Source organism: Schistocerca gregaria, chromosome 6 (assembly GCF_023897955.1).
Source record: "Schistocerca gregaria isolate iqSchGreg1 chromosome 6, iqSchGreg1.2, whole genome shotgun sequence".
NCBI lineage: Eukaryota > Metazoa > Arthropoda > Insecta > Orthoptera > Acrididae > Schistocerca > Schistocerca gregaria.
The window spans coordinates 182,463,928-182,490,974 of NC_064925.1; the positions used below are offsets into that span (position 1 = coordinate 182,463,928).

Below are 27,047 nucleotides of genomic sequence, written 5' to 3' on the forward strand. Positions count from 1 at the left end.
TCTCAGGCTTAGACTGGCTGTGATTTGTGTTGAAGGGGTGCTAGTGACATGTACTTGTGGTTTTGGTGTGCTTGCTGACTTGTTATTAGAGTGACATTTTAGATGTGCATTGGTGATGTAAGGGATAGGTTTATAGCCAGTTTTGTCATGTTCTGTTGTGAATGAAAGAAAGTGGAGGAGAACTGCGTAAATGGAGAGCATAGTTTGTGACAAGGGGGTGCAGATATGAAGCGAAACTTGTGTAGTTGGCTGATGGTATTAGCAGCTGATGTGAGGCATGAGAGGGTGAGATTGCGAAAAAAAATGTGGAACGCTTCACGATTTTGCGTGTCATCCTTGCGCAGGGGCCATGCTAATCTTCTCTGTATCGTTCCAATTTTAGTATATGTACCACCGAAGCGAGTACATTCGAGCCGCCCTCCGAAATTGTATATATAATTATGGCGTCGCGTCAAACATGGTTCGGCTTGGACGTAGGTTTACACAGCGCTGGCGAGGAACACAAGGCCTGCCGAGTGCTAATTTGTGAACTAATTACTGCGAGGTGTCGTACTTAGTAAGTGGCAGCTCTGTCAACTGTAGATTTGGCAGTTTTGGGTGTAAAACTTAGATCGTAGAGTCGTTTGCTCTCGCACCATCCACCCAGAGCAGCAGCAGTTTCACGCAGCTGCCGCTAGGCGGCAGCAAGACGTGTTGGCAGCTATTGTCGCCATGTTCTCACATCCCGAGTTTAGTGTCTTATAGGCATACGTATGAAACACACTTCTCTAATGTGTGGGATAAATGACTCTGACTTGAGCAGGTAGCAGGTCTTCAAGACTCTCAAAACAAGCGAATATTTTGGCGAAACTGTCTTCACTGCTAACACAAATTGCATTACTCTTGCAGTGGTACTTTCTTACGATACTAATCGATTTAATTACAGAGTGCTCATATGCAATGCAACTTTTAACTCACACATCAAGTACAACACAAGAAGACACAGCCTGTGACCATGTAAATTACTGAGGAACTCCACAGAGACCAAGCATGGTTCTATTCATCCAATGGCGCCAGGAGACAATAGTGACTGCAAGAAGAGACACAGTAGCCGCACGAACCATTAAAAACAGCATTCGTATTGCACACTTTGAAACACAGTAGTGTAGCTCATTACTAGGGCATGGATGGGTTAATGCGACTTGTGTGAGATAGTAGTAGGAATGATGGACATAGTTCCGTTTTCAGTACAATACCAGGTGATATGTTTGTGTTGATCCAGGTGTACACAGGGCAGGTCTACTTGACAACAGTAAAACACTGTGATTGAGGTGTGTGAATGAGCCTAAAATATCGAGGGGACATGTGGTAAGAGAAACCAGGTTAGCATTGTGTTAGTAGCTCTAGTTATGTTCCTGTGAAATGTCAATCAGCTGTAATCCAGGTTGGTGAATGTTGTTATTGCAGGAAGAATTGCTAGTGCAAAACAAAGAGTGATAGATTTAGTATTTGAAAGCAGTTAATAACTGAGTAGCTACTGGTGTCATGTGACACAAACTGGTTTGTGATGTAGTTGTCTATTCCTGAAATCTTGAAGCTTGCTAGTGTTTTGTGTCTTGACTGGCTCTGTATCTGCTTATGTGGTAGAGCTTCTGTGTATGTAACATGATGAATATTGCATGCAGAGTTTGTCCAAACTTTCTCCTAGACACAGGATGAGAGGTGCATCAGCTGCAATTGTGAACACCATCGACTTGTATCACATTGATGGGATTCAAAGTGCTGTCAAAATAGTAGTCTCACATCTAAATGCTATATGTTAATATTAGCATACTGGTCTGCTGTCTAAACACTTCAGTGTTGTGGTATTCATTGGCTAACACTTTTGGAATTTATTTAGGTAACTGTATGTAATGGCAGATTGCCAGACATGTGGGAAAATACTTTGTGGGTCACACCAGTGAAATTTGTCCATGACATGCTGATGCACCACAGATTTGCAGTAATAGTTGGTTTTTAAATGAAGGGCAGTGGCTTATTACACAGGCAGTTATGCTTCAGTTAAGAACCTGCTGAGGTGTCACCTGCAGTCTGCATTATGAGGCTGCAGCTGGATAGCAAGGCCACTAGGAAAGTTACTTGAAACATAATGTTAAATAAACTTCCTGTTAAGGGGTAGCTTGCACACTTAATGATTAAATATACATCTTCCTTCAGATGTTTGTTTATGCTCCTGAAACAATTATGGCATCAGCTGCAGCCATGAAGATGAATAAAGATAAATATTGTGGGTCTGTGTGCAGACAGTATGTGATAGTGGCTTACAGGCACCAGTAGCTTTGTAGGCGTTAGAGAAAAATAAATATTAGCTAATGCAAGCTAATTTTAGAGCGCTAGAGTGTATTTAAGCAGTAGTCTAAGTGAAAGTATGTGAGTGAGAAAGATGTGGAACATGCAGCTATCTTGTGTAAAGTTGGTGTAAGGTTTCCAAAAGTTGTGTGTGGCAGTAGGTGTGTGTTATGAAATGACATGATTGAGACAGTAAGAAGAGATGCTGTGACAGCTGAGTGTGATACTGAGGAAGAGAAGAGGCTTTTGCCTCTGCGAGGCTTAGCCTTAGTCTCAGGCTTAGACTGGCTGTGATTTGTGTTGAAGGGGTGCTAGTGACATGTACTTGTGGTTTTGGTGTGCTTGTTGACTTGTTATTAGAGTGACATTTTAGATGTGCATTGGTGATTTAAGGGATAGGTTTATTGCCAGTTTTGTCATGTTCTGTTGTGAATGAAAGAAAGTGGAGGAGAACTGCGTAAATGGAGAGCATAGTTTGTGACAAGTGGGTGCAGATATGAAGCGAAACTTGTGTAGTTGGCTGATGGTATTAGCAGCTGATGTGAGGCATGAGAGAGTGAGATGGCGAAAGAAATGTGGAACGCTTCACGATTTTGCGTGTCATCCTTGCGCAGGGGCCATGACAATCTTCTCTGTATCGTTCCAATTTTAGTATATGTACCGCCGAAGCGAGTACATTCGAGGAGCCCTCTGAAATTGTATATATAGTTATGGCGTCGCGTCAAACATCGTTCCGCCTATGACGTAGGTTTACACAGCTCTGGCGAGGAACACATGGTCTGCCGAGTGCTAATTTGTGAACTAATTACTGCGAGGTGTCGTTCTTAGTAAGTGGCAGCTCTGTCAACAGTTGATTTGGCGGTTTTGGGTGCAAAACTTAGATCGTAGAGTCGTTTGCTCTCGCACCATCCATCCAGAGCAGCAGCAGTTTCACACAGCTGCCGCTAGGCGGCAGCAAGACGTGTTGGCAGCTATTGTCGCCATGTTCTCACATCCCGAGTTTAGTGTCTTATAGGCATACGTATGAAACACACTTCTCTAACGTTTGGGATACATGACTCTGACTGGAGCAGGTAGCAGGTCTTCAAGACTCTCAAAACAAGCGAATATTTTGGCGAAACTGTCTTCACTGCTAACACAAATTGCATTACTCTTGCAGTGGTACTTTCTTACGATACTAATCGATTTAATTACAGAGTGCTCATATGGAATGCAACTTTTAACTCACACATCAAGTACAACACAAGAAGGCGCAGCCTGTGACCATGTAAATTACTGAGGAACTCCACAGAGACCAAGCATGGTTCTATTCATCCAATGGCGCCAGAAGACAATAGTGACTGCAAGAAGAGACACAGTAGCCTCACGAACCATTAAATACAGCATTCGCATTGCACACTTTGAAACACAGCAGTGTAGGTTATTACTAGGGCATGGATGGGTTAATGCGACTTGTGTGAGATAGTAGTAGGAATGATGGACGTAGTTCCGTTTTCAGTACAATACCAGGTGATATGTTTGTGTTGATCCAGGTGTACACAGGGCAGGTCTACTTGACAACAGTGAAACACTGTGATTGAGGTGTGTGAATGAGCCTAAAATATCGAGGGGACATGTGGTAGGAGAAACCAGGTTAGCACTGTGTTAGTAGCTGTAGTTATGTTCCTGTGAAATGTCAATCAGCTGTAATCCAGGTTGGTGAATGATGTTATTGCAGGAAGAATTGCTAGTGCAAAACAAAGAGTGATAGATTTAGTATTTGAAAGCAGTTAATAACTGAGTAGCTACTGGTGTCATGTGACACAAACTGGTTTGTGATGTAGTTGTCTATTCCTGAAATCTTGAAGCTTGCTAGTGTTTTGTGTCTTGACTGGCTCTGTATCTGCTTCTGTGATATAGCTTCTGTGTATGTAACATGATGAATATTGCATGCAGAGTTTGTCCAATCTTTCTCCTAGACACAGGATAAGAGGTGCATCAGCTGCAATTGTGAACACCATCGACTTGTATCACATTGATGGGATTCAAAGTGCTGTCAAAATAGTAGAGTCTCACATCTAAATGCTATATGTTAATATTAGCATACTGGTCTGCTATCTAAACAATTCAGTGTTGTGGTATTCATTGGCTGACACTTTTGGAATTGATTTAGGTAACTATGTAATGGCAGATTGGCAGACATGTGGGAAAATACTTTGTGGGGCACACCAGTGAAATTTGCACATGACCTGCTGATGCACCACAGATTTGCAGTAATAGTTGGTTTTTAGGTGAAGGGCAGTGGCTTATTACACGGGCAGATATGCTGCAGTTAAGAACCTGATGAGGTGTCACCTGCAGTCTGTATTATGAGGCTGCAGCTGGATAGCAAGGCCACTCGGAAAGTTACTTGAAACATAATGTTAAATAAACTTCCTGTAAAGGGGTAGCTTGCACACTTAATGATGAAAGATACATCATCCTTCACATGTTTGTTTATGCTGCTGAAACAATTATGGCATCAGCTGCAGCCATGAAGATGAATAAAGATAAATATTGTGAGTCTGTGTGCAGACAGTATGTGATAGTGGCTTACAGGCACCAGAAGCATTGTAGGCGTTAGGGAAAAATAAATATTAGGTAATGCAAGCTAATTTTGGAGCGCTAGAGTGTATTTAAGCAGTAGTCTAAGTGAAAGTATTTGAGTAAGAAAGATTTATAACATGCAGCTATCTTGTTTAAAGTTGGTGTAAGGTTTCCAATTGTTGTGTGTGGCAGTAGGTGTGTGTTATGAAATGACATGATTGAGACAGTAGGAAGAGATGCTGTGACAGCTGAGTGTGATACTGAGGAAGAGAAGAGGCTTTTGCCTGTGCTAGGCTTAGCCTTAGTCTCAGGCTTAGACTGGCTGTGATTTGTGTTGAAGGGGTGCTAGTGACATGTACTTGTGGTTTTGGTGTGCTTGCTGACTTGTTATTAGAGTGACATTTTAGATGTGCATTGGTGATGTAAGGGCTAGGTTTACTGCCATTTTTGTCATGTTCTGTTGTGAATGAAAGGAAGTGGAGGAGAACTGCGTAAATGGAGAGCATAGTTTCTGGCAAGTGGGTGCAGATATGAAGCGAAACTTGTGTAGTTGGCTGATGTGAGGCATGAGAGAGTGAGATTGCTAAAAAAAATGTGGAACGCTTCACGATTTTGCGTGTCATCCTTGTGCAGGGGCCATGCTAATCTTCTCTGTATCGTTCCAATTTTAGTATATGTACCGCCGAAGCGAGCACATTCGAGGAGCCCTCTGAAATTGTATATATAGTTATGGCGTCGCGTCAAACATGGTTCGGCTTGGACGTAGGTTTACACAGCTCTGGCGAGGAACACAAGGCCTGCCGAGTGCTAATTTGTGAACTAATTACTGCGAGGTGTCGTTCTTAGTAAGTGGCAGCTCTGTCAACTGTAGATTTGGCAGTTTTCGGTGTAAAACTTAGATCGTAGAGTCGTTTGCTCTCGCACCATCCACCCAGAGCAGCAGCAGTTTCACACAGCTGCCGCTAGGCGGCAGCAAGACGTGTTGGCAGCTATTGTCGCCATGTTCTCACATCCCGAGTTTAGTGTCTTATAGGCATACGTATGAAACACACTTCTCTAATGTGTGGGATAAATGACTCTGACTGGAGCAGGTAGCAGGTCTTCAAGACTCTCAAAACAAGCGAATATTTTGGCGAAACTGTTTTCACTGCTAACAGAAATTGCATTACTCTTGCAGTGGTACTTTCTTGCGATACTAATCGATTTAATTACAAAGTGCTCATATGCAATGCAACTTTTAACTCACACATCAAGTACAACACAAGAAGACACAGCCCCATCAAGTGTTGAGTGCTTGAAATTACATTTGCGCTTTATTTAAATTGTCCAACCACTCTTAATTTGTCAGAGCAGCAGCAGCAGCAGCAGCAGTCCAGTAGCGGTTCCCGTCGCAGTTCCAGCGGTTCCAGCAGTTCCAACAGTTCCGGCAGTGCAGGCACCAGTGTCAGCAGCAGCAGCAGCAGCCGCTGCCCCCGCAGCGTGACTCCTGTCGCCGGTGCAGCCCTTCCTGCTCGCCGTTCTCGTTGCCGGCTGACGCAGTGTGCCCCGTTCGTCATCATCGCCGCCGCCTCCGCCAGCCCGCCGCCGAGCCCGTCCTCCTCCGCCGCCGCAGCAGCAGGGCGGGGCCCCGGACCCTGCTCCCCGCCGTCGCATCAGCAGCCGCCGCCGCCGTCTTCGCCTTCCTGGACTTGTGCAGTGTAGTGTAGTGTTCATCTTCATCTTTGTCTTCGTTATCTGTCATCCTTGGTGTTTCTTTTTCCCTCATCCCGTTCAGTTGTTTCATTTCACCATGACCACCCCTACCACCACCGCAACTATCACAGCCATAACTTACACCTCCCCCTCAGCAGCTGCCACCACTATTACTTGGTGTGCTCAAACACCCCCCGCCCCCTACATCCCACCCCTCCTCACCCTTCCCTCCCCAGCTCCCTTTGTCACTCCTTCTCCCCCAGGCACTTCACCTGACCCCTTCCCTCCACTCCCCCACGCCGCTTCATCCGCTCATGCAGCCCCCGCCAGGGTTGTGGCTCGGAGAGCCACCACCCATGCCGCACCTTCACTAGCACCAGCACCAGCACCTGCGCCCGCACCTGCATCATCTGCAGCACCGGCCCCAGCACCACTGCCGGGACCTGCCTCCTCCCACCATCTCCCGGTTGCTCCTGTATCCCGCCCCTCTTCCCATCCTGTAAAACGTCCAAGTGGAACCCCTGCCTACTCCACTCCCAAGAAATCACAGCCCCTTCCCCCTCCCCCCCCCAAAGATGCCATGGATGTCTCCCCGCCCGCCCCTTCTACCGCTTCCTCTACCACCCCCTCCTACAGATACCTCCTTTCCCATCCAGATCCCTCTCTCCTGGAGGCCCGCAACCTCACCTTGCTCCTCTGCCAGCACTTTCCTGGCACCCCTATCTCCCTTCTCACCCCCCGTAGGGACTCCGTCCTTATCACCTCCTCTAGCCCCACCCTCCACACCGACATCCTATCCCGCATCCCCATTACCCGCTTCAGCCCCAATGCCTCTCTCGCCCCTGCTCCTTCCCCTTCCTCCTCCCGTCAACCTCAACCCCCGCGTCGCCCGCCAACCCTCACCGCCGTGATCACTCGGCTTAGTCCGACGATCACGGAGGAGGAGGTGTTGGCAGAGCTTAAGGCGCATCCCTACCTCGATGTTCGTGCCGTTCGCCGGATCCACAACCCTGCCGGCCCCACCCGCCTTATGCGGGTTTTTTCTGAGCACGCTCCTTCGATCGACCTTCTCCTTAAGGAGGGTGCCCTCCTCTTCAACCGCCGCTACAAGGTCGACCCTTCCCGCTCCCCTCCCCAGTCCATCCGATGCCAGAGGTGCCTGTGCTATAATGCACACCCAACATCTGAGTGCCTCGAGGCCCCTGTCTGCCCGCACTGCAAGCAAGCGCACTTCCTCCGGCAGTGCCCCAACCTTCAGTCCCCTCCCCTCCATCCTGCAACACCTGTAACCTCCCTCACCCCACATACTCCCAGAAATGCAAGGCTCGACCAGCTCCTTCCACTCCTGAACTCACCGTCCCTGTCCGCCATCTGGATGACCCTACCCCCCCTGGTAACTCCCTTCATCCCCCCCCCCACTGCCGAGGACATCATCCGCTTTGTCACCATTGTCCTCCAAAACGTCCATCCTTTTCAGCGCCCCCACACCCTCCAGCAGATATCCCTCGCCGCACGCTCCGTGTTCCATCTCAATACCTATGACACCCATAACCAGGCCCACTTCACCTTCTCCCGTCTTGACACCCTCGTCTAAATTCCCATCATCGCGCGACAGCACCGTATCTTGTTCAATAACATCCGCTCCCTTCCTGCCAACAAGAACCTCCTTCTGCATACACTCACGACCCACCGTGTGGATGCCTTCCTCCTGAACAAAACCTTTCTCCAGCCCCACATCACCGTCCACACCTCCCCCTACCTGCTTCATCGCTCCGACAATCCCCTCCCAATAGCGCGTGGTGGAGTCGCCATTGGCCACCACCGCCAGATCCCTGTTCGGCTCCAACCCCTCCTTCCTGACCCCACAGAACATCTGATCCTCAGCCTCTTCTTCCCCGGCCTCACCATTACCTGTGCCACCATTTATGTCCGCTCCACTGCCCCTATTCCTTTCGACTTCCTTTCCCACATCGACCGTACCTTCTCCTCCTACGTGATTGCCGCCGACCTTAACATCCATAGTTGCTCCGCTGCCCAGCTACAGCGGTGGCATTGGTTCCTCGCCACCCTCCAAGGAGATGTCCTTCCTCTTCCCCAACACACCCGCCCTGAATCCAATACCACTCCTGATGTTGTCCTGGCCTCCCCAAACCTCCTTGGCCGCATAGCGGTGGACGTCCTTGATCCTATTGGCAGTGACCATCTCCCTGTCCTCCTTACCATATCTGACGGTCGTCGCCCCCGTCCCGACCCTCGCCTTGACCCACCCCCCAGGTATGTCCATGATTACTCCCGTGCCGACTGGAATGCCTACCGGGATACCCTTACTGCCCGAATCGATAGCCACCCCCTCACCTACCACCAACCTGATGACATCACCCATGCCACGTCCTTTCTCCAGCAGACCTTGTCTGAGGCCGTGGAGGCCCACATCCCTACCATCGCTATCCACCCGCACCGTCCCACTTTACCCCCACAGGCCGTTCTCCTCCTTCGAGAATCCCGTCGTCTTTACCGTGCCTTCCTTCACACGCGTGACCGGGACACACTACGACGCCACCGGCAACTCCAGAGACACATCCGGAACTTGCTCGTGGCTAAGAAACGCCCGGACTGGCGACAGACATGCACCCGTCTTAATGCTACCCTACCTCTTAACTCGTCCAAGTACTGGTCTGCCTTCCGCCGCCTTACCGGATCTAAACCCCCCCCCCCCTTACTATCCTCTCCTCCATAATGACCGTTCCTTTCCTCACACCCTTAGTAAGGCCAACCATTTTGCCTCCTACCTCACGGATAACTTTACCATCCCTGACGATCCCCAGTTCGATTATTCCCTCTTCCCCGATGTCCGCGATCGAACTGACACCTCTGTCGCTCCACTCGCTCCTGGCTTCCAATACTTGGAAAACATTACACACACCAAACTCAATACCCCTATCACTACCCAAGACATCCTAGCTGTACTCCGCACCAAACGCAACACCGCTCCTGGTCACGACTGTGTTACTTACCGTCACCTCCGTGAAGCTCCCGCCTCCTTCCTCTCCACCCTGGCCACACTGTACAATGTGGTCTTGTCCACCGGCTTCTACCCCGACCTGTGGAAAACCTCCTGGATCCTGATGTTCCTCAAACCTGATAAACCACCTTCCGCTGTCTCCTCCTACCGTCCTATAAGCCTTACCTTGGTCTTCAGCAAAGGTCCTGGAATCCATTTTTACCCGCCGCATCCACCAGCATCTCCACCAGCACTGTTTCCTTCCCTCCACCCAATGTGGCTTTTGGCCATCCTTCTCTGCCGATGACCTTCTCCTTCACCTCACTCACCTCCTCTCAGAACAACTCAACTCCCGTCGCTCTGCCATCTTCCTCTCCCTCGACCTTGAACGCGCATATGACCGTGTATGGCATTCTGGTCTCCTCTTCAAGCTCCAAACCTTTGCCCTTCCCATCAACTACATCCGTCTGGTCGCCTCCCTCATTTCCCACCGTCCTTCCTATGTCACCATCCACAACACGGATTCCTACACCTTCTACCCCTTCGCTGGTGTGCCCTAAGGCTCCGTCCTTTCCCCTCTTCTTTACCTTCTTTATACGGCAGACATGCCTCCGCCTGCACCCCCCCTACACCTTCTCCAGTACGCCGATGACACCGCCTTCCTTGCCCTCGCCCCCACCCTGCAACGCTCCCAGCACCTTCTCCAATCCCATCTTGACCGGTTCACCTCTTGGTGTAACCAGTGGTTGCTCAAGGTCAATTCTTCCAAGACCCACGCAATCATCGTCGGCAAAACCACCCCTTCCTTCCGTCTCCTTGATTTCTATCTTACCATTTATGGCCGTCCTATTAACCTCACCCCCACCCTCAAGTACCTAGGCGTCACCCTTGATCATCGCCTCTCCTGGACCCCTCATCTCCGGACAATCCAAGCCAAGGCACGCTCCCGACTCCGCCTCCTCAAGCTCCTTTCTGGCCGCACATGGGGTCTGGATCCGTCCACTGTCCTCCACACCTATAAATCCCTCATCCGTCCTATCCTTTGTTATGCCCATCCCGCCTGGATCTCCGCCCCTCCTACCTTTTACCAATCCCTTCAAATCCTTGAACGCCATGCACTCCGCCTCGCCTATCGCATCCGCCTCCCTTCCCCCACGCGGATCCTCTATGACCTCATCCCCTTCCCACACCTCCTCCTTTTCCTCGAACGGATACGGATCCTCTACACCTCCCGCAAGCTTGATCCTCCCCACCCGCTTGTCTCTCCCATCCTCTCCCACCCCAACCCGCTGCCGCGCCTGTACTCCTGTATCCCACCTGCTCTCCATCTTCACACTGTCCACACCCTCTCCCAAGGTGGCTTCCGCCAACTCCCCCTCCCGGATGATGACCTCCTCCCCTCCATCAACCCCTCCTACCAACTTTGAGCCTTGCCTTCCCTCTCCTCTCCTTATCCTGTGGGCACCCTCTCTCCCTTCTCTCCCTCCCTCCTTCCCTCCCCTCCCCCTCTCCCTGGGCTTCCACACACCACCCCTCCCTCTCCCATCCTCTCCCCATTGGCATCAACCCCTCCCCCATTCCCTCCTACCCTCGCCCCTTCCCACTGGCAGGTCCCCGGCCTACTCGTGTGACAAGTGCATCACCAACCGCCGGAGATTGTCGCCGCAGTGCTTATGTGTTTTGTCGTCCAGTTAGTGCATCCGTGGCTCTTGTTAGCTGCTCCATCGTTCACGTGTGCTACTTTGTATCTCTCCATTATGTGCTGTGTGAATCGCATTTAACTTGACTGCTCCACAGTGAACGGCTTCTGTTATTTTACTCTGTTTGTCTACTGTTTTTTAACCTCCATGTCTCTTTGTACCTCTTACTGCTTGTACTATGTCCATGTCTGTGGCCGAAGAGCGGCTTAGTTACGCTGCTGCTGGCCTACCTATGTATAGGTATAAAATAACAATAAAGAAAAAAAAAGACACAGCCTGTGACCATGTAAATTACTGAGGAACTCCACAGAGACCAAGCATGGTTCTATTCATCCAATGGCGCCAGAAGACAGTAGTGACTGCAAGAAGAGACACAGTAGCCTCACGAACCATTAAAAACAGCATTCATATTGCACACTTTGAAACACAGCAGTGTAGGTCATTACTAGGGTATGGATGGGTTAATGCGACTTGTGTGAGATAGTAGTAGGAATGATGGACATAGTTCCGTTTTCAGTACAATACCAGGTGATATGTTTGTGTTGATAAAGGTGTACACAGGACAGGTCTACTTGACAACAGTGAAACACTGTGATTGAGCTGTGTGAATGAGCCTAAACTATCGAGGGGACATGTGGTAAGAGATACCAGGTTAGCATTGTGTTAGTAGCTGTAGTTATGTTCCTGTGAAATGTCAATCAGCTGTAATCCAGGTTGGTGAATGTTGTTATTGCAGGAAGAATTGCTAGTGCAAAACAAAGAGTGATAGATATAGTATTTGAATGCAGATAGTAACTGAGTAGCTACTGGTGTCATGTGACACAAACTGGTTTGTGATGTAGTTGTCTATTCCTGAAATCTTGAAGCTTTCTAGTGTTTTGTTTCTTGACTGGCTCTGTATCTGCTTATGTGGTATAGCTTCTGTGTATGTAACATGATGAATATTGCATGCAGAGTTTGTCCAATCTTTCTCCTAGACACAGGATGAGAGGTGCATCAGCTGCAATTGTGAACGCCATCGACTTGTATCACATAGATGGGATACAAAGTGCTGTCAAAATAGTAGAGTCTCACATCTAAATGCTATATGTTAATATTAGCATACTGGTCTGCTGTCTAAACACTTCAGTGTTGTGGTATTCATTCGGCTGACACTTTTGGAATTTATTTAGGTAACTGTATGTAATGGCAGATATGTGGGAAAATAATTTGTGGGTCACACCAGTGAAACTTGTACGTGACATGCTGATGCACCACAGATTTGCAGTAATAGTTGGTTTTTAGGTGAAGGGCAGTGGCTTATTACACAGGCAGATATGCTTCAGTTAAGAACCTTATGAGGTGTCACCTGCAGTCTGCATTATGAGGCTGCAGCTGGATAGCAAGGCCACTAGGAAAGTTAATTGAAACATAATGTTAAATAAACTTCCTGTAAAGGGGTAGCTTGCACACTTAATGATTAAAGATACATCTTCCTTCACATCATTCTTTATGCTGCTGACACAATTATGGCATCAGCTGCAGCCATGAAGATGAATAAAGATAAATATTGTGGGTCTGTGTGCAGACAGTATGTGATAGTGGCTTACAGGCACCAGAAGCTTTGTAGGCGTTAAAGAAAAATAAATATTAGGTAATGCAAGCTAATTTTAGAGCGCTAGAGTGTATTTAAGCAGTAGTCTAAGTGAAAGTATGTGAGTGAGAAAGATTTGGAACATGCAGCTATATTGTGTAAAGTTGGTGTAAGGTTTCCAAATGTTGTGTGTGGCAGTAGGTGTGTGTTATGAAATGACATGATTGAGACAGTAGGAAGAGATGCTGTGACAGCTGAGTGTGATACTGAGGAAGAGAAGAGGCTTTTGCCTGTGCTAGGCTTAGCCTGGCTGTGATTTGTGTTGAAGGGGTGCTAGTGACATGTACTTGTGGTTTTGGTGTGCTTACTGACTTGTTATTAGAGTGACATTTTAGATGTGCATTGCTGATGTAAGGGATAGGTTTATTGCCAGTTTTGCCATGTTCTGTTGTGAATGAAAGAAAGTGGAGGAGAACTGCGTAAATGGAGAGCATAGTTTGTGACAAGTGGGTGCAGATATGAAGCGAAACTTGTGTAGTTGGCTGATGGTATTAGCAGCTGATGTGAGGCATGAGAGAGCGAGATTGCGAAAAAAAATGTGGAACGCTTCACGATTTTGCGTGTCATCCTTGCGCAGGGGCCGTGCTAATCTTCTCTGTATCGTTCCAATTTTAGTATATGTACCGCCGAAGCGAGTACATTCGAGGAGACCTCTGAAATAGTATATATAGTTATGGCGTCGCGTCAAACATGGTTCGGCTTGGACGTAGGTTTACACAGCTCTGGCGAGGAACACAAGGCCTGCCGAGTGATAATTTGTGAACTAATTAATGCGAGGTGTCGTTCTTAGTCACTGCTAACACAAATTGCATTACTCTTGCAGTGGTACTTTCTTACGATACCTATCGATTTAATTACAGAGTGCTCATATGCAATGCAACTTTTAACTCACACGTCTAGTACAACACAAGAAGACTCAGTCTGTGACCATGTAAATTACTGAGGAACTCCACAGAGACCAAGCATGGTTCTATTCATCCAATGGCGCCAGAAGACAATAGTGATTGCAAGAAGAGACACAGTAGCCTCACGAACCATTAAAAACAGCATTCATATTGCACTCTTTGAAACACAGCAGTGTAGGTCATTGCTAGGGCATGGATGGGTTAATGCGACTTGTGTGAGATAGAAGTAGGAATGATGGACATAGGTCCGTTTTCAGTACCATACCAGGTGATATGTTTGTGTTGATCCAGGTGTACACAGGGCAGGTCTACTTGACAACAGTGAAACACTGTGATTGAGGTGTGTGAATGAGCCTAAAATATCGTGGGGACATGTGGTAAGAGAAACCAGGTTAGCATTGTGTTAGTAGCTGTAGTTATGTTCCTGTGAAATGTCAATCAGCTGTAATCCAGGTTGGTGAATGTTGTTATTGCAGGAAGAATTGCTAGTGCAAAACAAAGAGTGATAGATTTAGTATTTGTAAGCAGTTAATAACTGAGTAGCTACTGGTGTCATGTGACACAAACTGGTTTGTGATGTAGTTGTCTATTCCTGAAATCTTGAAGCTTGCTAGTGTTTTGTGTCTTGACTGGCTCTGTATCTGCTTATGTGGTAGAGCTTCTGTGTATGTAACATGATGAATATTGCATGCAGAGTTTGTCCAATCTTTCTCCTAGATACAGGATGAGAGGTGCATCAGCTGCAATTGTGAACACCATCGACTTGTATCACATTGATGGGATTCAAAGTGCTGTCAAAATAGTAGAGTCTCACATCTAAATGCTATATGTTAATATTAGCATACTGGTCTGCTGTCTAAACACTTCAGTGTTGTGGTATTCATTGGCTGACACTTTTGGAATTTATTTAGGTAACTGTATGTAATGGCAGATTGCCAGACATATGGGGAAATACTTTGTGGGTCACACCAGTGAAATTTGTATATGACATGCTGATGCACCACAGATTTGCAGTAATAGTTGGTTTTTAGGTGAAGGGCAGTGGCTTATTACACAGGCAAATATGCTTCAGTTAAGAACCTGATGAGGTGTCACCTGCAGTCTGTATTATGAGGCTGCAGCTGGATAGCAAGGCCACTAGGAAAGTTACTTGAAACATAATGTTAAATAAACTTCCTGTAAAGGGGTAGCTTGCACACTTAATGATGAAAGATACACCTTCCTTCACATGTTTGTTTATGCTGCTCAAACAATTATGGCATCAGCTGCAGCCATGAAGATGAATAAAGATAAATATTGTGGGTCTGTGTGCAGACAGTATGTGATAGTGGCTTACAGGCACCAGAAGCTTTGTAAGCGTTAGAGAGAAATAAATATTAGGTAATGCAAGCTAATTTTAGAGCGCTAGAGTGTATTTAAGCAGTAGTCTAAGTGAAAGTATGTGAGTGAGAAAGATTTGGAACATGCAGCTATCTTGTGTAAAGTTGGTGTAAGGTTTCCAAATGTTGTGTGTGGCAGTAGGTGTGTGTTATGAAATGACATGATTGAGACAGTAGCAAGAGATGCTGTGACAGCTGAGTGTGATACTGAGGAAGAGAAGAGGCTTTTTCCTGTGCTAGGCTTAGCCTGGCTGTGATTTGTGTTGAAGGGGTGCTAGTGACATGTACTTGTGGTTTTGGTGTGCTTGCTGACTTGTTATTAGAGTGACATTTTAGATGTGCATTGGTGATGTAATGGATAGGTTTATTGCCAGTTTTGTCATGTTCTGTTGTGAATGAAAGAACGTGGAGGAGAACTGCGTAAATGGAGAGCATAGTTTTTGATAAGTGGGTGCAGATATGAAGCGAAACTTGTGTAGTTGGCTGATGGTATTAGCAGCTGATGTGAGGCATGAGAGAATGAGTTTGCGAAAAAAAAAAAAAAATGTGGAACGCTTCACGATTTTGCGTGTCATCCTTGCGCAGGGGCCATGCTAATCTTCTCTGTATCGTTCCAATTTTAGTATATGTACCGCCGAAGCGAGTACATTCGAGGAGCCCTCTGAAATTGTATATATAGTTATGGCGTCGCGTCAAACATGGTTCTGCTTGGACTTGGGTTTACACAGCTCTGGCGAGGAACACAAGGCCTGCCTGCCGAGTGCTAATTTGTGAACTAATTACTGCGAGGTGTCGTTCTTAGTAAGTGGCAGCTGTGTCAACTGTAGATTTGGCAGTTTTGGGTGTAAAACTTAGATCGTAGAGTCGTTTTCTCTCGCACCATCCACCCAGAGCAGCAGCAGCTTCACACAGCTGCCGCTAGGCGGCAGCAAGACGTGTTGGCAGCTATTGTCGCCATGTTCTCACATCCCGAGTTTAGTGTCTTATAGGCATACGTATGAAACACACTTCTCTAATGTGTGGGATAAATGACTCTGACTGGAGCAGGTAGCAGATCTTCAAGACTCTCAAAACAAGCGAATATTTTTGCGAAACTGTCTTCACTGCTAACACAAATTGCATTACTCTTGCAGTGGTACTTTCTTACGATACCTATCGATTTAATTACAGAGTGCTCATATGCAATGCAACTTTTAACTCACACATCAAGTACAACACAAGAAGACACAGCCTGTGACCATGTAAATTACTGAGGAACTCCACAGAGACCAAGCATGGTTCTATTCATCCAATGGCGCCAGAAGACAATAGTGACTGCAAGAAGAGACACAGTAGCCTCACGAACCATTAAAAACAGCATTCGTATTGCACACTTTGAAACACAGCAGTGTAGGTCATTACCAGGGCATGGATGGGTTAATGCGACTTGTGTGAGATAGTAGTAGGAATGATGGACATAGTTCCATTTTCAGTACAATACCAGGTGATATATTTGTGTTGATCCAGGTGTACACAGGGCAGGTCTACTTGACAACAGTGAAACACTGTGATTGAGGTGTGTGAATGAGCCTAAAATATCGAGGGGACATGTGGTAAGAGAAACCAGGTTAGCATTGTGTTAGTAGCTGTAGTTATGTTCCTGTGAAATGTCAATCAGCTGTAATCCAGGTTGGTGAATGTTGTTATTGCAGGAAGAATTGCTAGTGCAGAACAAAGAGTGATAGATTTAGTATTTGAAAGCAGTTAATAACTGAGTAGCTACTGGTGTCATGTGACACAAACTGGTTTGTGATGTAGTTGTCTATTCCTGAAATCTTGAAGCTTGCTAGTGTTTTGTGTCTTGACTGGCTCTGTATCTGCTTATGTGGTAGAGCTTCTGTGTATGTAACATGATGAATATTGCATGCAGAGTTTGTCCAATCTTTCTCCTAGACACAGGATGAGAGGTGCATCAGCTGCAATTGTGAACACCATCGACTTGTATCACATTGATGGGATTCAAAGTGCTGTCAAAATAGTAGAGTCTCACATCTAAATGCTATATGTTAATATTAGCATACTGGTCTGCTGTCTAAACACTTCAGTGTTGTGGTATTCACTGGCTGACACTTTTGGAATTTATTTAGGTAACTGTATGTACTGGCAGATTGCCAGACATGTGGGGAAATACTTTGTGGGTCACACCAGTGAAATTTGTATATGACATGCTGATGCACCACAGATTTGCAGTAATAGTTGGTTTTTAAGTGAAGGGCAGTGGCTTATTACACAGGCAAATATGCTTCAGTTAAGAACCTGATGAGGTGTCACCTGCAGTCTGTATTATGAGGCTGCAGCTGGATAGCAAGGCCACTAGGAAAGTTACTTGAAACATAATGTTAAATAAACTTCCTGTAAAGGGGTAGCTTGCACACTTAATGATGAAAGATACACCTTCCTTCACATGTTTGTTTATGCTGCTGAAACAATTATGGCATCAGCTGCAGCCATGAAGATGAATAAAGATAAATATTGTGGGTCTCTGTGCAGACAGTCTGTGATAGTGGCTTACAGGCACCAGAAGCTTTGTAGGCGTTAGAGAAAAATAAATATTAGGTAATGCAAACTAATTTTAAAGCGGTAGAGTGTATTTAAGCAGTAGTCTAAGTGAAAGTATGTGAGTGAGAAAGACTTGGAACATGCAGCTATCTTGTGTAAAGTTGGTGTAAGGTTTCCAAATGTTGTGTGTGGCAGTAGGTGTGTGTTATGAAATGACATGATTGAGACAGTAGCAAGAGATGCTGTGACAGCTGAGTGTGATACTGAGGAAGAGAAGAGGCTTTTGCCTGTGCTAGGCTTAGCCTGGCTGTGATTTGTGTTGAAGGGGTGCTAGTGACATGTACTTGTGGTTTTGGTGTGCTTACTGACTTGTTATTAGAGTGACATTTTAGATGTGCATTGCTGATGTAAGGGATAGGTTTATTGCCAGTTTTGTCATGTTCTGTTGTGAATGAAAGAAAGTGGAGGAGAACTGCGTAAATGGAGAGCATAGTTTGTGACAAGTGGGTGCAGATATGAAGGGAAACTTGTGTAGTTGGCTGATGGTATTAGCAGCTGATGTGAGGCATGAGAGAGTGAGATTGCGAAAAAAAATGTGGAACGCTTCACGTTTTTGCGTGTCATCCTTGCGCAGGGGCCATGCTAATCTTCTCTGTATCGTTCCAATTTTAGTATATGTACCGCCGAAGCGAGTACATTCGAGGAGCCCTCTGAAATTGTATATATAGTTATGGCGTCGCGTCAAACATGGTTCTGCTTGGACGTGGGTTTACACAGCTCTCGCGAGGAACACAAGGCCTGCCTGCCGAGTGCTAATTTGTGAACTAATTACTGCGAGGTGTCGTTCTTAGTAAGTGGCAGCTGTGTCAACTGTAGATTTGGCAGTTTTGGGTGTAAAACTTAGATCGTAGAGTCGTTTTCTCTCGCACCATCCACCCAGAGCAGCAGCAGCTTCACACAGCTGCCGCTAGGCGGCAGCAAGACGTGTTGGCAGCTATTGTCGCCATGTTCTCACATCCCGAGTTTAGTGTCTTATAGGCATACGTATGAAACACACTTCTCTAATGTGTGGGATAAATGACTCTGACTGGAGCAGGTAGCAGATCTTCAAGACTCTCAAAACAAGCGAATATTTTTGCGAAACTGTCTTCACTGCTAACACAAATTGCATTACTCTTGCAGTGGTACTTTCTTACGATACCTATCGATTTAATTACAGAGTGCTCATATGCAATGCAACTTTTAACTCACACATCAAGTACAACACAAGAAGACACAGCCTGTGACCATGTAAATTACTGAGGAACTCCACAGAGACCAAGCATGGTTCTATTCATCCAATGGCGCCAGAAGACAATAGTGACTGCAAGAAGAGACACAGTAGCCTCACGAACCATTAAAAACAGCATTCGTATTGCACACTTTGAAACACAGCAGTGTAGGTCATTACCAGGGCATGGATGGGTTAATGCGACTTGTGTGAGATAGTAGTAGGAATGATGGACATAGTTCCATTTTCAGTACAATACCAGGTGATATATTTGTGTTGATCCAGGTGTACACAGGGCAGGTCTACTTGACAACAGTGAAACACTGTGATTGAGGTGTGTGAATGAGCCTAAAATATCGAGGGGACATGTGGTAAGAGAAACCAGGTTAGCATTGTGTTAGTAGCTGTAGTTATGTTCCTGTGAAATGTCAATCAGCTGTAATCCAGGTTGGTGAATGTTGTTATTGCAGGAAGAATTGCTAGTGCAGAACAAAGAGTGATAGATTTAGTATTTGAAAGCAGTTAATAACTGAGTAGCTACTGGTGTCATGTGACACAAACTGGTTTGTGATGTAGTTGTCTATTCCTGAAATCTTGAAGCTTGCTAGTGTTTTGTGTCTTGACTGGCTCTGTATCTGCTTATGTGGTAGAGCTTCTGTGTATGTAACATGATGAATATTGCATGCAGAGTTTGTCCAATCTTTCTCCTAGACACAGGATGAGAGGTGCATCAGCTGCAATTGTGAACACCATCGACTTGTATCACATTGATGGGATTCAAAGTGCTGTCAAAATAGTAGAGTCTCACATCTAAATGCTATATGTTAATATTAGCATACTGGTCTGCTGTCTAAACACTTCAGTGTTGTGGTATTCATTGGCTGACACTTTTGGAATTTATTTAGGTAACTGTATGTAATGGCAGATTGCCAGACATGTGGGAAAATACTTTGTGGGTCACACCAGTGAAATTTGTACATGACATGCTGATGCACCACAGATTTGCAGTAATAGTTGGTTTTTAGGTGAAGGGCAGTGGCTTATTACACAGGCAGATATGCTTCAGTTAAGAACCTGATGAGGTGTCACCTGCAGTCTGTATTATGAGGCTGCAGCTGGATAGCAAGGCCACTAGGAAAGTTACTTGAAACATAATGTTAAATAAACTTCCTGTAAAGGGGTAGCTTACACACTTAATGATGAAAGATACACCTTCCTTCACATGTTTGTTTATGCTGCTGATACAATTATGGCATCAGCTGCAGCCATGAAGATGAATAAAGATAAATATTGTGGGTCTGTGTGCAGACAGTATGTGATAGTGGCTTACAGGCACCAGAAGCTTTGTAGGCGTTAGAGAAAAATAAATATTAGGTAATGCAAGCTAATTTTAGAGCGCTAGAGTGAATTTAAGCAGTAGTCTAAGTGAAAGTATGTGAGTGAGAAAGATTTGGAACATGCAGCTATCTTGTGTAAAGTTGGTGTAAGGTTTCCAAATGTTGTGTGTGGCAGTAGGTGTGTGTTATGAAATGACATGATTGAGACAGTAGCAAGAGATGCTGTGACAGCTGAGTGTGATACTGAGGAAGAGAAGAGGCTTTTGCCTGTGCTAGGCTTAGCCTGGCTGTGATTTGTGTTGAAGGGGTGCTAGTGACATGTACTTGTGGTTTTGGTGTGCTTGCTGACTTGTTATTAGAGTGACATTTTAGATGTGCATTGGTGATGTAAGGGATAGGTTTATTGCCAGTTTTGTCATGTTCTGTTGTGAATGAAAGAAAGTGGAGGAGAACTGCGTAAATGGAGAGCATAGTTTGTGACAAGTGGGTGCAGATATGAAGCGAAACTTGTGTAGTTGGCTGATGGTATTAGCAGCTGATGTGAGGCGTGAGAGAGTGAGATTGCGAAAAAAAATGTGGAACGCTTCACGATTTTGCGTGTCATCCTTGCGCAGGGGCCATGTTAATCTTCTCTGTATCGTTCCAATTTTAGTATATGTACCGCCGAAGCGAGTACATTCGAGGAGCCCTCTGAAATTGTATATATAGTTATGGCGTCGCGTCAAACATGGTTCGGCTTGGACGTAGGTTTACACAGCTCTGGCGAGGAACACAAGGCCTGCCGAGTGCTAATTTGTGAACTAATTACTGCGAGGTGTCGTTCTTAGTAAGTGGCAGCTCTGTCAACTGTAGATTTGGCAGTTTTGGGTGTAAAACTTAGATCATAGAGTCGTTTGCTCTCGCACCATCCACCCAGAGCAGCAGCAGTTTCACACAGCTGCCGCTAGGCGGCAGCAAGACGTGTTGGCAGCTATTGTCGCCATGTTCTCACATCCCGAGTTTAGTGTCTTATAGGCATACGTATGAAACACACTTCTCTAATGTGTGGGATAAATGACTCTGACTGGATCAGGTAGCAGGTCTTCAAGACTCTCAAAACAAGCGAATATTTTGGCCAAACTGTCTTCACTGCTAACACAAATTGCATTACTCTTGCAGTGGTACTTTCTTACGATACCTATCGATTTAATTACAGAGTGCTCATATGCAATGCAACTTTTAACTCACACATCAAGTACAACACAAGAAGACACAGCCTGTGACCATGTAAATTACTGAGGAACTCCACAGAGACCAAGCATGGTTCTATTCATCCAATGGCGCCAGAAGACAATAGTGACTGCAAGAAGAGACACAGTAGCCTCACGAACCATTAAAAACAGCATTCGTATTGCACACTTTGAAACACAGCAGTGTAGGTCATTACCAGGGCATGGATGGGTTAATGCGACTTGTGTGAGATAGTAGTAGGAATGATGGACATAGTTCCGTTTTCAGTACAATACCAGGTGATATATTTGTGTTGATCCAGGTGTACACAGGGCAGGTCTACTTGACAACAGTGAAACACTGTGATTGAGTTGTGTGAATGAGCCTAAAATATCGAGGGGACATGTGGTAAGAGAAACCAGGTTAGCATTGTGTTAGTAGCTGTAGTTATGTTCCTGTGAAATGTCAATCAGCTGTAATCCAGGTTGGTGAATGTTGTTATTGCAGGAAGAATTGCTAGTGCAGAACAAAGAGTGATAGATTTAGTATTTGAAAGCAGTTAATAACTGAGTAGCTACTGGTGTCATGTGACACAAACTGGTTTGTGATGTAGTTGTCTATTCCTGAAATCTTGAAGCTTGCTAGTGTTTTGTGTCTTGACTGGCTCTGTATCTGCTTATGTGGTAGAGCTTCTGTATATGTAACATGATGAATATTGCATGCAGAGTTTGTCCAATCTTTCTCCTAGACACAGGATGAGAGGTGCATCAGCTGCAATTGTGAACACCATCGACTTGTATCACATTGATGGGATTCAAAGTGCTGTCAAAATAGTAGAGTCTCACATCTAAATGCTATATGTTAATATTAGCATACTGGTCTGCTGTCTAAACACTTCAGTGTTGTGGTATTCATTGGCTGACACTTTTGGAATTTATTTAGGTAACTGTATGTAATGGCAGATTGCCAGACATGTGGGAAAATACTTTGTGGGTCACACCAGTGAAATTTGTACATGACATGCTGATGCACCACAGATTTGCAGTAATAGTTGGTTTTTAGGTGAAGGGCAGTGGCTTATTACACAGGCAGATATGCTTCAGTTAAGAACCTGATGAGGTGTCACCTGCAGTCTGTATTATGAGGCTGCAGCTCGATAGCAAGGCCACTAGGAAAGTTACTTGAAACATAATGTTAAATAAACTTCCTGTAAAGGGGTAGCTTGCACACTTAATGATGAAAGATACACCTTCCTTCACATGTTTGTTTATGCTGCTCAAACAATTATGGCATCAGCTGCAGCCATGAAGATGAATAAAGATAAATATTGTGGGTCTGTGTGCAGACAGTATGTGATAGTGGCTTACAGGCACCAGAAGCTTTGTAGGCGTTAGAGAAAAATAAATATTAGGTAATGCAAGCTAATTTTAGAGCGCTAGAGTGTATTTAAGCAGTAGTCTAAGTGAAAGTATGTGAGTGAGAAAGATTTGGAACATGCAGCTATCTTGTGTAAAGTTGGTGTAAGGTTTCCAAATGTTGTGTGTGGCAGTAGGTGTGTGTTATGAAATGACATGATTGAGACAGTAGCAAGAGATGCTGTGACAGCTGAGTGTGATACTGAGGAAGAGAAGAGGCTTTTGCCTGTGCTAGGCTTAGCCTGGCTGTGATTTGTGTTGAAGGGGTGCTAGTGACATGTACTTGTGGTTTTGGTGTGCTTGCTGACTTGTTATTAGAGTGACATTTTAGATGTGCATTGGTGATGTAAGGGATAGGTTTATTGCCAGTTTTGTCATGTTCTGTTGTGAATGAAAGAAAGTGGAGGAGAACTGCGTAAATGGAGAGCATAGTTTGTGACAAGTGGGTGCAGATATGAAGCGAAACTTGTGTAGTTGGCTGATGGTATTAGCAGCTGATGTGAGGCGTGGGAGAGTGAGATTGCGAAAAAAAAATGTGGAACGCTTCACGATTTTGCGTGTCATCCTTGCGCAGGGGCCATGCTAATCTTCTCTGTATCGTTCCAATTTTAGTATATGTACCGCCGAAGCGAGTACATTCGAGGAGCCCTCTGAAATTGTATATATAGTTATGGCGTCGCGTCAAACATGGTTCGGCTTGGACGTAGGTTTACACAGCTCTGGCGAGGAACACAAGGCCTGCCGAGTGCTAATTTGTGAACTAATTACTGCGAGGTGTCGTTCTTAGTAAGTGGCAGCTCTGTCAACTGTAGATTTGGCAGTTTTGGGTGTAAAACTTAGATCATAGAGTCGTTTGCTCTCGCACCATCCACCCAGAGCAGCAGCAGTTTCACACAGCTGCCGCTAGGCGGCAGCAAGACGTGTTGGCAGCTATTGTCGCCATGTTCTCACATCCCGAGTTTAGTGTCTTATAGGCATACGTATGAAACACACTTCTCTAATGTGTGGGATAAATGACTCTGACTGGATCAGATAGCAGGTCTTCAAGACTCTCAAAACAAGCGAATATTTTGGCCAAACTGTCTTCACTGCTAACACAAATTGCATTACTCTTGCAGTGGTACTTTCTTACGATACCTATCGATTTAATTACAGAGTGCTCATATGCAATGCAACTTTTAACTCACACATCAAGTACAACACAAGAAGACACAGCCTGTGACCATGTAAATTACTGAGGAACTCCACAGAGACCAAGCATGGTTCTATTCATCCAATGGCGCCAGGAGACAATAGTGACTGCAAGAAGAGACACAGTAGCCGCACGAACCATTAAAAACAGCATTCGTATTGCACACTTTGAAACACAGTAGTGTAGCTCATTACTAGGGCATGGATGGGTTAATGCGACTTGTGTGAGATAGAAGTAGGAATGATGGACATAGGTCCGTTTTCAGTACCATACCAGGTGATATGTTTGTGTTGATCCAGGTGTACACAGGGCAGGTCTACTTGACAACAGTGAAACACTGTGATTGAGGTGTGTGAATGAGCCTAAAATATCGAGGGGACATGTGGTAAGAGAAACCAGGTTAGCATTGTGTTAGTAGCTGTAGTTATGTTCCTGTGAAATGTCAATCAGCTGTAATCCAGGTTGGTGAATGTTGTTATTGCACGAAGAATTGCTAGTGCAGAACAAAGAGTGATAGATTTAGTATTTGAAAGCAGTTAATAACTGAGTTGCTACTGGTGTCATGTGACACAAACTGGTTTGTGATGTAGTTGTCTATTCCTGAAATCTTGAAGCTTGCTAGTGTTTTGTGTCTTGACTGGCTCTGTATCTGCTTATGTGGTAGAGCTTCTGTGTATGTAACATGATGAATATTGCATGCAGAGTTTGTCCAATCTTTCTCCTAGACACAGGATGAGAGGTGCATCAGCTGCAATTGTGAACACCATCGACTTGTATCACATTGATGGGATTCAAAGTGCTGTCAAAATAGTAGAGTCTCACATCTAAATGCTATATGTTAATATTAGCATACTGGTCTGCTGTCTAAACACTTCAGTGTTGTGGTATTCATTGGCTGACACTTTTGGAATTTATTTAGGTAACTGTATGTAATGGCAGATTGCCAGACATGTGGGAAAATACTTTGTGGGTCACACCAGTGAAATTTGTACATGACATGCTGATGCACCACAGATTTGCAGTAATAGTTGGTTTTTAGGTGAAGGGCAGTGGCTTATTACACAGGCAGATATGCTTCAGTTAAGAACCTGATGAGGTGTCACCTGCAGTCTGTATTATGAGGCTGCAGCTGGATAGCAAGGCCACTAGGAAAGTTACTTGAAACATAATGTTAAATAAACTTCCTGTAAAGGGGTAGCTTGCACACTTAATCATGAAAGATACACCTTCCTTCACATGTTTGTTTATGCTGCTCAAACAATTATGGCATCAGCTGCAGCCATGAAGATGAATAAAGATAAATATTGTGGGTCTGTGTGCAGACAGTATGTGATAGTGGCTTACAGGCACCAGAAGCTTTGTAGGCGTTAGAGAAAAATAAATATTAGGTAATGCAAGCTAATTTTAGAGCGCTAGAGTGTATTTAAGCAGTAGTCTAAGTGAAAGTATGTGAGTGAGAAAGATTTGGAACATGCAGCTATCTTGTGTAAAGTTGGTGTAAGGTTTCCAAATGTTGTGTGTGGCAGTAGGTGTGTGTTATGAAATGACATGATTGAGACAGTAGCAAGAGATGCTGTGACAGCTGAGTGTGATACTGAGGAAGAGAAGAGGCTTTTGCCTGTGCTAGGCTTAGCCTGGCTGTGATTTGTGTTGAAGGGGTGCTAGTGACATGTACTTGTGGTTTTGGTGTGCTAGCTGACTTGTTATTAGAGTGACATTTTAGATGTGCATTGGTGATGTAAGGGATAGGTTTATTGCCAGTTTTGTCATGTTCTGTTGTGAATGAAAGAAAGTGGAGGAGAACTGCGTAAATGGAGAGCATAGTTTGTGACAAGTGGGTGCAGATATGAAGCGAAACTTGTGTAGTTGGCTGATGGATTAGCAGCTGATGTGAGGCATGAGAGAGTGAGATTGCGAAAAAAAATGTGGAACGCTTCACGATTTTGCGTGTCATCCTTGCGCAGGGGCCATGCTAATCTTCTCTGTATCGTTCCAATTTTAGTATATGTACCGCCGAAGCGAGTACATTCGAGGAGCCCTCTGAAATTGTATATATAGTTATGGCGTCGCGTCAAACATGGTTCGGCTTGGACGTAGGTTTACACAGCTCTGGCGAGGAACACAATGCCTGCCGAGTGCTAATTTGTGAACTAATTACTGCGAGGTGTCGTTCTTAGTACGTGGCAGCTCTGTCAACTGTAGATTTGGCAGTTTTGGGTGTAAAACTTAGATCGTAGAGTCGTTTGCTCTCGCACCATCCACCCAGAGCAGCAGCAGTTTCACACAGCTGCCGCTAGGCGGCAGCAAGACGTGTTGGCAGCTATTGTCGCCATGTTCTCACATCCCGAGTTTAGTGTCTTATAGGCATACGTATGAAACACACTTCTCTAATGTGTGGGATAAATGACTCTGACTGGATCAGGTAGCAGGTCTTCAAGACTCTCAAAACAAGCGAATATTTTGGCCAAACTGTCTTCACTGCTAACACAAATTGCATTACTCTAGCAGTGGTACTTTCTTATGATACCTATCGATTTAATTACAGAGTGCTCATATGCAATGCAACTTTTAACTCACACATCAAGTACAACACAAGAAGACACAGCCTGTGACCATGTAAATTACTGAGGAACTCCACAGAGACCAAGCATGGTTCTATTCATCCAATGGCGCCAGAAGACAATAGTGACTGCAAGAAGAGACACAGTAGCCTCACGAACCATTAAAAACAGCATTCGTATTGCACACTTTGAAACACAGCAGTGTAGGTCATTACCAGGGCATGGATGGGTTAATGCGACTTGTGTGAGATAGTAGTAGGAATGATGGACATAGTTCCGTTTTCAGTACAATACCAGGTGATATATTTGTGTTGATCCAGGT

General features: G+C 45.2%; 9 non-coding genes across 9 annotated transcripts; all 9 read right to left on the reverse strand.

Moving 5' to 3' along the window:
- Nucleotides 1-299: 299 nt before the first annotated feature.
- Nucleotides 300-406, reverse strand: LOC126279323 (U6 spliceosomal RNA). The gene has a single exon (XR_007550807.1). It is a non-coding gene; the product is annotated as a U6 spliceosomal RNA (small nuclear RNA).
- Nucleotides 407-2,897: 2,491 nt separating this feature from the next.
- LOC126279731 (U6 spliceosomal RNA) lies at nucleotides 2,898-3,004 on the reverse strand. Its single transcript, XR_007551195.1, has one exon. It is a non-coding gene; the product is annotated as a U6 spliceosomal RNA (small nuclear RNA).
- A 2,477-nt stretch (nucleotides 3,005-5,481) lies between these two features.
- Nucleotides 5,482-5,588, reverse strand: LOC126279646 (U6 spliceosomal RNA). Its single transcript, XR_007551113.1, has one exon. It is a non-coding gene; the product is annotated as a U6 spliceosomal RNA (small nuclear RNA).
- A 7,863-nt stretch (nucleotides 5,589-13,451) lies between these two features.
- On the reverse strand, nucleotides 13,452-13,558 carry LOC126279657 (U6 spliceosomal RNA). Its single transcript, XR_007551124.1, has one exon. It is a non-coding gene; the product is annotated as a U6 spliceosomal RNA (small nuclear RNA).
- Nucleotides 13,559-15,743: 2,185 nt separating this feature from the next.
- Nucleotides 15,744-15,850, reverse strand: LOC126279326 (U6 spliceosomal RNA). The gene has a single exon (XR_007550810.1). It is a non-coding gene; the product is annotated as a U6 spliceosomal RNA (small nuclear RNA).
- Nucleotides 15,851-18,330: 2,480 nt separating this feature from the next.
- LOC126279635 (U6 spliceosomal RNA) lies at nucleotides 18,331-18,437 on the reverse strand. The gene has a single exon (XR_007551103.1). It is a non-coding gene; the product is annotated as a U6 spliceosomal RNA (small nuclear RNA).
- A 2,480-nt stretch (nucleotides 18,438-20,917) lies between these two features.
- LOC126279695 (U6 spliceosomal RNA) lies at nucleotides 20,918-21,024 on the reverse strand. Its single transcript, XR_007551159.1, has one exon. It is a non-coding gene; the product is annotated as a U6 spliceosomal RNA (small nuclear RNA).
- A 2,477-nt stretch (nucleotides 21,025-23,501) lies between these two features.
- LOC126279327 (U6 spliceosomal RNA) lies at nucleotides 23,502-23,608 on the reverse strand. Its single transcript, XR_007550811.1, has one exon. It is a non-coding gene; the product is annotated as a U6 spliceosomal RNA (small nuclear RNA).
- A 2,475-nt stretch (nucleotides 23,609-26,083) lies between these two features.
- Nucleotides 26,084-26,190, reverse strand: LOC126279328 (U6 spliceosomal RNA). Its single transcript, XR_007550812.1, has one exon. It is a non-coding gene; the product is annotated as a U6 spliceosomal RNA (small nuclear RNA).
- Between the last annotated feature and the right edge of the window lie 857 nt (nucleotides 26,191-27,047).